Source organism: Triturus cristatus, chromosome 3_2 (assembly GCF_964204655.1).
Source record: "Triturus cristatus chromosome 3_2, aTriCri1.1, whole genome shotgun sequence".
Taxonomy (NCBI): domain Eukaryota; kingdom Metazoa; phylum Chordata; class Amphibia; order Caudata; family Salamandridae; genus Triturus; species Triturus cristatus.
The window spans coordinates 833,202,560-833,208,559 of NC_140584.1; positions in this window are offsets into that span (position 1 = coordinate 833,202,560).

The window sequence follows — 6,000 nt, forward strand, 5'->3', positions numbered from 1 at the left end:
AAAGAAACGTGTAGCCGACTGGAAACCACTGAAGTCTCTTGCATCTCGATATTGAGTTTGGGACCTTGTAAATTTTCGACCAAGTAAACATTCCCCTTCCCCCGGTCCTAGCAAAACATGACTTCTTTCAAAGACTCCTTATAGTGAACTCTGGGCCTTTACCAGGGGAGTAAAAGTATTGACTAATTTGCAAAAACCTTTGTCCAGCCCATCTCCTAAGTGACAACCCTTTTGAGTTATCCCTGATCCTTCTTTTGGGGGGGGGTGGGGGGGGGGGTGGAGGGAGTTTTCTTATTGACTTATTTTGATTAGTGGTGCCTCAAATCTGATGGAGACACAGATTCCTTACTTTAGAATCGCTTCCCTGGCGCATTACTGGATCCATAATTTTTTTCCACAGCACGTCCGCATATCAGAAGAGGGTGCAGTGGGACTCCGTATTGATGTCATCACACGATGTGACATCAACAGAGTCTATATAACTCCCTCGCCGATGTCCGTTTCTTCTTTTCTGGGCTTGCAACTCGGATCTGGTGTGGTTAGGGGGCCATTTTATGGTTCTTCTCCACATTTTGTGTGAAAAACTGCTTTTTGCGATGCCTTCAGGATTTAAACCCTGAGTATCCTATGATAGACTGACCTTGATATCATCTGTTTGTGGTGCCTGGGAGACCACCATGACTCAGAGGAGTGTGTTTCCTGTCATCGTTTTCGGCTGAAGGCACTGAGAGTGTTGAATAAAACATCTGACGGCGCAGTTATCTGAGGCACCGCATTGTCTGTCCTCGTCCAATCCCAGAGACCTGTCAAGGAGCCTTTCGGGAGGAGGGCCGCAGAGGGTGGCTACGAAGCACCAATGGTCTATGTGGAGAATTTTCTGGAGTCCACCCCGCTCCTCCCTAAATATCCTGAAGCTGGGGCGACTAACCCAAATGCAGAGATAGTACATTTCCCTGCATAAAGTCTTTGTGCCTCAATTCCCCTCTGGCACAATCTCTAGCCCCAAGGAGGTGGGAGGTGCCCCGGCTGGATCCTTGCCGGTGCGTTTGCCCTTGGTGCCAGTCGGGCCCTCTAAATCAGTTATCGGATTCGAGGTGGTATGCACAGCCCTTTGGGGTCTTCACCATCGGCATCAGAGTTGGGTCAGCCAGTGACATCGGCGGCACCGATTGACACCGCACCAATTATTCTTCCTGACGTTGATGCATCGCCGCACTGGTGCCGAAGGAGCCGTCTGCTTTAGGCAACTCTCTATCTGTTCCTGCTCTTTCTATGGAAGTGCGCATTTTGGCAGGCAAAGAGAAAAATATAGGATGTCAAAACCCTTTGGGCAATACTGTCCAGTCTCCCTTGGAGGAAAATTGGCTGACTCAACTGGGTGAGGCTAGTGAACTTGAGTCCTCCCCAGTTTCAGTTTTACTTTCTCTTCCTGGTATGGCAACAGAGGTGTGATCTTCTTATGCTGCAGTATTTGCTAGTAACTGGAATGCCTGCAGACCGGGTGTTGGAAAACGAGGCAGCATCTGTGAGGCCTGCACAAATAACATGACTACATTTGTCCTTCACTGGGAACCAAACACCCAATTGTAGCGCCTGACTCTCAGAGGGTAGCGTTGCAGAGCAGTCTGAGGCTTACTCAAGGGAGGTGTTGTGGGCTAGTAATCGCCATTTGCAGGTGCACAAAAATAACTCAATAATTGATTGTCCAGTCTGTACTTTGCTTTATAAAAGTAAGAGTACATTTATTAAACACACACACTACTCCATACTATGCACCAATTTACAAATATACATAAGCTGTTGGAATTACTTTGTGACATTGCATCACATCTCCACCCCTCCCGCAAAGGGGGGTGGGGTCTAGTACCACCACTCCCATGTATGCACATCAACTTGCTCCCAATGCAGATAGTTGAACATAACCTGGAGCGAGGGCCCTGCGCACTGGCACCATCCCAGTGGCGACCCACCCCATTACCTCAACAAGCATTAAAAAGGGGCAAACCTGCCTTGGTGACACATGACCCTGACTGAGCATCTCCTACTGACCATAAAGTATGCACCTCTATATCTTGAGGGCTAGCAGTCTGGGGACTTCACCTAAGTGCAGCAGCAAGAATCCATGTTTACGCACACTTTTAGAATGACTGTACTCATCACCTTGGTTGATCATTTGAATGCATTGCAATTACAGCCCCTAAAGGCATCACAGATGAAATCACAGGATTGCGCATATACAGCCAGACACCCTAGCAGGACTGTCTGGCAACATAGCCCCACTTGGCTTATGACATCTCCTTACACATGTGACCTACAGTCCCTTCAAAAGAAGTACTCCTGGCAACTACACTTCTCCTGCAGTGCACCTCTTCACTTTAAAAGGAATCACAGGTAAAAGCATGGGATTACGTAAATACAGCCAGACCCCCTAGCAGGAAGGTCCAGCAACATAACTCCATTTAGCTTAACATCACCTTACACAGGTACTTCACTTTACACATGTGACTTTCAGTCCACCTAAAAAGAATTAACCAATAGTAAATGCATTTCGGTGCAATTACACCACTTCACCTCCAGGGGATGCCCTTTTCCAGACATCCCCAACTCAGCCCTTCACTCCATGATGCACTTCATAGTACACCCTCCGCTGTAGAACATAAGTTCCAGCCTAGAAGGTGTTAAAGGCTGGCTGAGCCCTTGAGGGGTTATTCTTTCAGATGCCCCGTGAAACTTATGGGTGGACTGTTCTTCTTTATGCTGGGGGAGGCTGTGGTGCTCCTACAGCCCCCCTGCACCCCTTTTCACACATGAGGGTGACCCCTCCTCTGGGGGCCCCCAGGCACCAAAACGGCAGATTTCTTCGTTCGGGGGGGGGGGGGAGACTGCGCTTCACCAGCAGCTCCCCCAGCACCTTTTCACAAGTGAGGGTGACCCCCCTCCTCTGGGGGCCACAAAGCACCAAAACGGCAGATTTCCAAATGCCTGGCGAGGCATTATGGGGCGCTTCATGGTCCTCTTCACCAGCCCCAGCCACTGGGAACACTCTCCTCCTCCCTCGGGGTCTCTGATTCAGCAGGGTGCTGTCTTCACTGGCTCCCTGCGCCAGCCTTTCGCCTGGCTCTCCTCCGTGGCCTCTCTTCTCCCTGCGCAGAGGCCACTGCTCCTGCGCACCGATCCTGGGCTCTTCTTCTGGTGCGGTTAGGGTCCTGGGGGCAGTCAGGGGGTCTCTCCTTCCAACTGCCCATTGCGCCAGGCTCCAGCACCTTCAGCCTCAGCAGACCACACCCCAGAGAGAGCTTCTCTTCCTGTGCAAGCACTTTTAAAAAATTGAGTAGGGGGCTGGCAGGAAGTCTCTGTTGGTCCTATCAAACAGCGACACATCACGTCCCTGCCCCTGCTCCCTCCTCCTTGTCCAGCCTCTGGGTTTGTTCAAAATGGTGTTGTCCAGTGTCTCTGGCCACATGTCTCTGAAGCCTCATCCCCCACGCTGCCTTCCCTCCTTGGTGCAGCCTGGTGCCTGGCACCCAGTGACAGCTGCTAATTGATGAGCCTGTAGCCCCACCCATCTTCTCTTCGTGGAGAGGAGGCCCTAGCTTGTAGAAGAAAGGTTATCAATCCATCCAGCTGAGGTCAGCCCTCAGCCTGGGTCTGGTCATGGCTGGCTCAGAGAAATATGACAGTTCTGGATGACCCAAAAGCAGTACAAATATGACTTTGGACTCTGCAGAATACTTCTTTTCACATTTGCTACATTGGGCTTAAGTGCGTGTCTGGAATCTGTAGGCCTAATGGAAGTTTTTCTAGCCCCTGGCTCCACATTCCCATAGGGGAATAATGAAGTGAAAAAAACAGTAAGACACACTGACTTTCCCTGGCATGTTTCTTTCCAGTGTATACAGCCTATTCCATGTCACCACCCAATACTGCATAAGTCCTGCCACACCATTCACTTTGTAGCTGCTCCTGGACTGCGCACGCTAGGAATCTCCCTGTACACATGTGCACACGCATTTACACGTCTGCATGTAACCAGCCCAGTGTCCCTTACTCCAGCTGCTGAACAGTGGCCTGGCCAAGCCAGGGGAACACCAGTAAAATCCCCATGCAGTCTCTTACATCCTGAGTGAGTCCCAACTTATGAGACTCCCCCACAGCAAAAACTCAACAATTAGGTGCTCAAAAAGCGAAAAATCCGGGCGTCCCATAGTGTCAGAACCACCTTCTAACACCGGGCTATATCCTATAGGCATCGGCCTGCCCTAGGGGGATCCTGATTGTCTCTTTAAACAACCCTCCACAAAAGGCCTGGTTTTGCAAGTAGCTCCAACCTCTGCAGACAGAAATGTCCCACCTCTGGTTCCACCAAGCACAGAAGCCAGCTGGAAAGTTGTGGGAGGATTATTTTCTCTGCTGTTAGTGCGTCAGTATGGTCTTTGAACTCTTCATCTGTTCTCTGCAGGTTTTCCCATGCACTATGGGACTCAGTGGAGAGTTTACTGCCTTCTCTTCCTGAGGAAGCCTACAGTTGGTACAGGCCGAGAGGTGGCAAATTCACCATAAGATGTAGTATGGACACCACTGATTACGTGCGTAGAGCTATGGCTCAGTCAGTTGCACTGCACTGGCATGCATGGCTGTGTCAGTCTGGCTTTTCAGAGCCTGTACTGAATACCCTGGAAGATGTGCAGTTTGATGGTGTACATTTATTTGGTGTGCATGCTGATTTGGCTTTAAGCCAATCTAGAGCTGCACGGTAGATACCTAGACATGTCTTTGCAGGATATGGTTGGATCTTTCTTTCTGACTAATGTTGACAGAAGTGATTATAAATGACTTGGTTGCAATGTGTGTTCACGTTGTTGCAACCTGTGTGATGATTCTGCTTCCTGCAGGAGGTTATGGTTAAGCTACCCTTGTGGTACTTTACACATGTTTAATTGGCCCTTATTTCGAGTCAGTTACAAGTATAGTAGTGCATTTCTTCTGCAGAATTATTTCAGTAAAGTTGTGCTATATAGAGTATATGTCACAATATGTGAGTTTCTGGATTACGGTTTACTGCTTAGTACAGTAGTCGTGACTTTTTCCTTCAGCCCTGTCTGACAGATTTCAGCTGTTTCTTTAAGTTTGGTTCTTTGATTACCTGATATACAGCTCTTGCATGTTGCTTTACTCTGCAGGAGAGCTCAAGCTTTGATACCTTCATGGTACATTCCTTATTCTATGTGGAGTAGCTCGTGTATGCGTTTCTTAATATATATATGCTGAGTTGGGTTTTTCTGCTTTTGTACTATTGCGCCCTGATTGGGGGTGCAGTTATGCCTTCTGTATCAAGTTATTTCTCTGATGTATTGTCATACATTGGAGAAGCTTGATACCCCTTGTTAGGTACTCTTGATATTTGTACCTCCAAGGGAGTCTCAGTATCTATGCTCATTCTTGACTACAATATTATCTTGTGAACCTTGCAACACTTTTGTTCTTTAGGTCTAGCTTATAGCCATTGCTATTTCATTGGCTTTTCCACCCCTTCCTGAAGGCATGGTTGGTTTTTACTTGTTCCTTGGCCATGACTGTTTCTTTTCCTTGGACTGTGGAATTTTATAATTGGTCTCAAGAGAGACGTTATCTCCCCGTAGATTCGATTCCTTCTATTATGATGGATCCTTCATATTTGTGACTCTTTTCGGGTTGTTATACCGCTTTGCGTTCTTACTAAAGATTTCTTCTTTCTCGATTTCCCTCTAAAGATCTACCTTTTTTTCTCTCTAAAGGTATTCATATGCGTGGCCATGAGGGGACTGTACGTTTGCCTCATAGCTTCTACTTTTAGTAGATTGCTTTTATTCTTTTCTTACTGGATCGTTGCTCTTCTAGGGGGGTAACTATTTTCATCATTTACATAACTCTAGTTGTTTGTAGTTAGGTTCCCACTTTGCGAAGTGTGGTCCCCAGATGAGAGAGATATATATATATATATATATATATATATACACACAC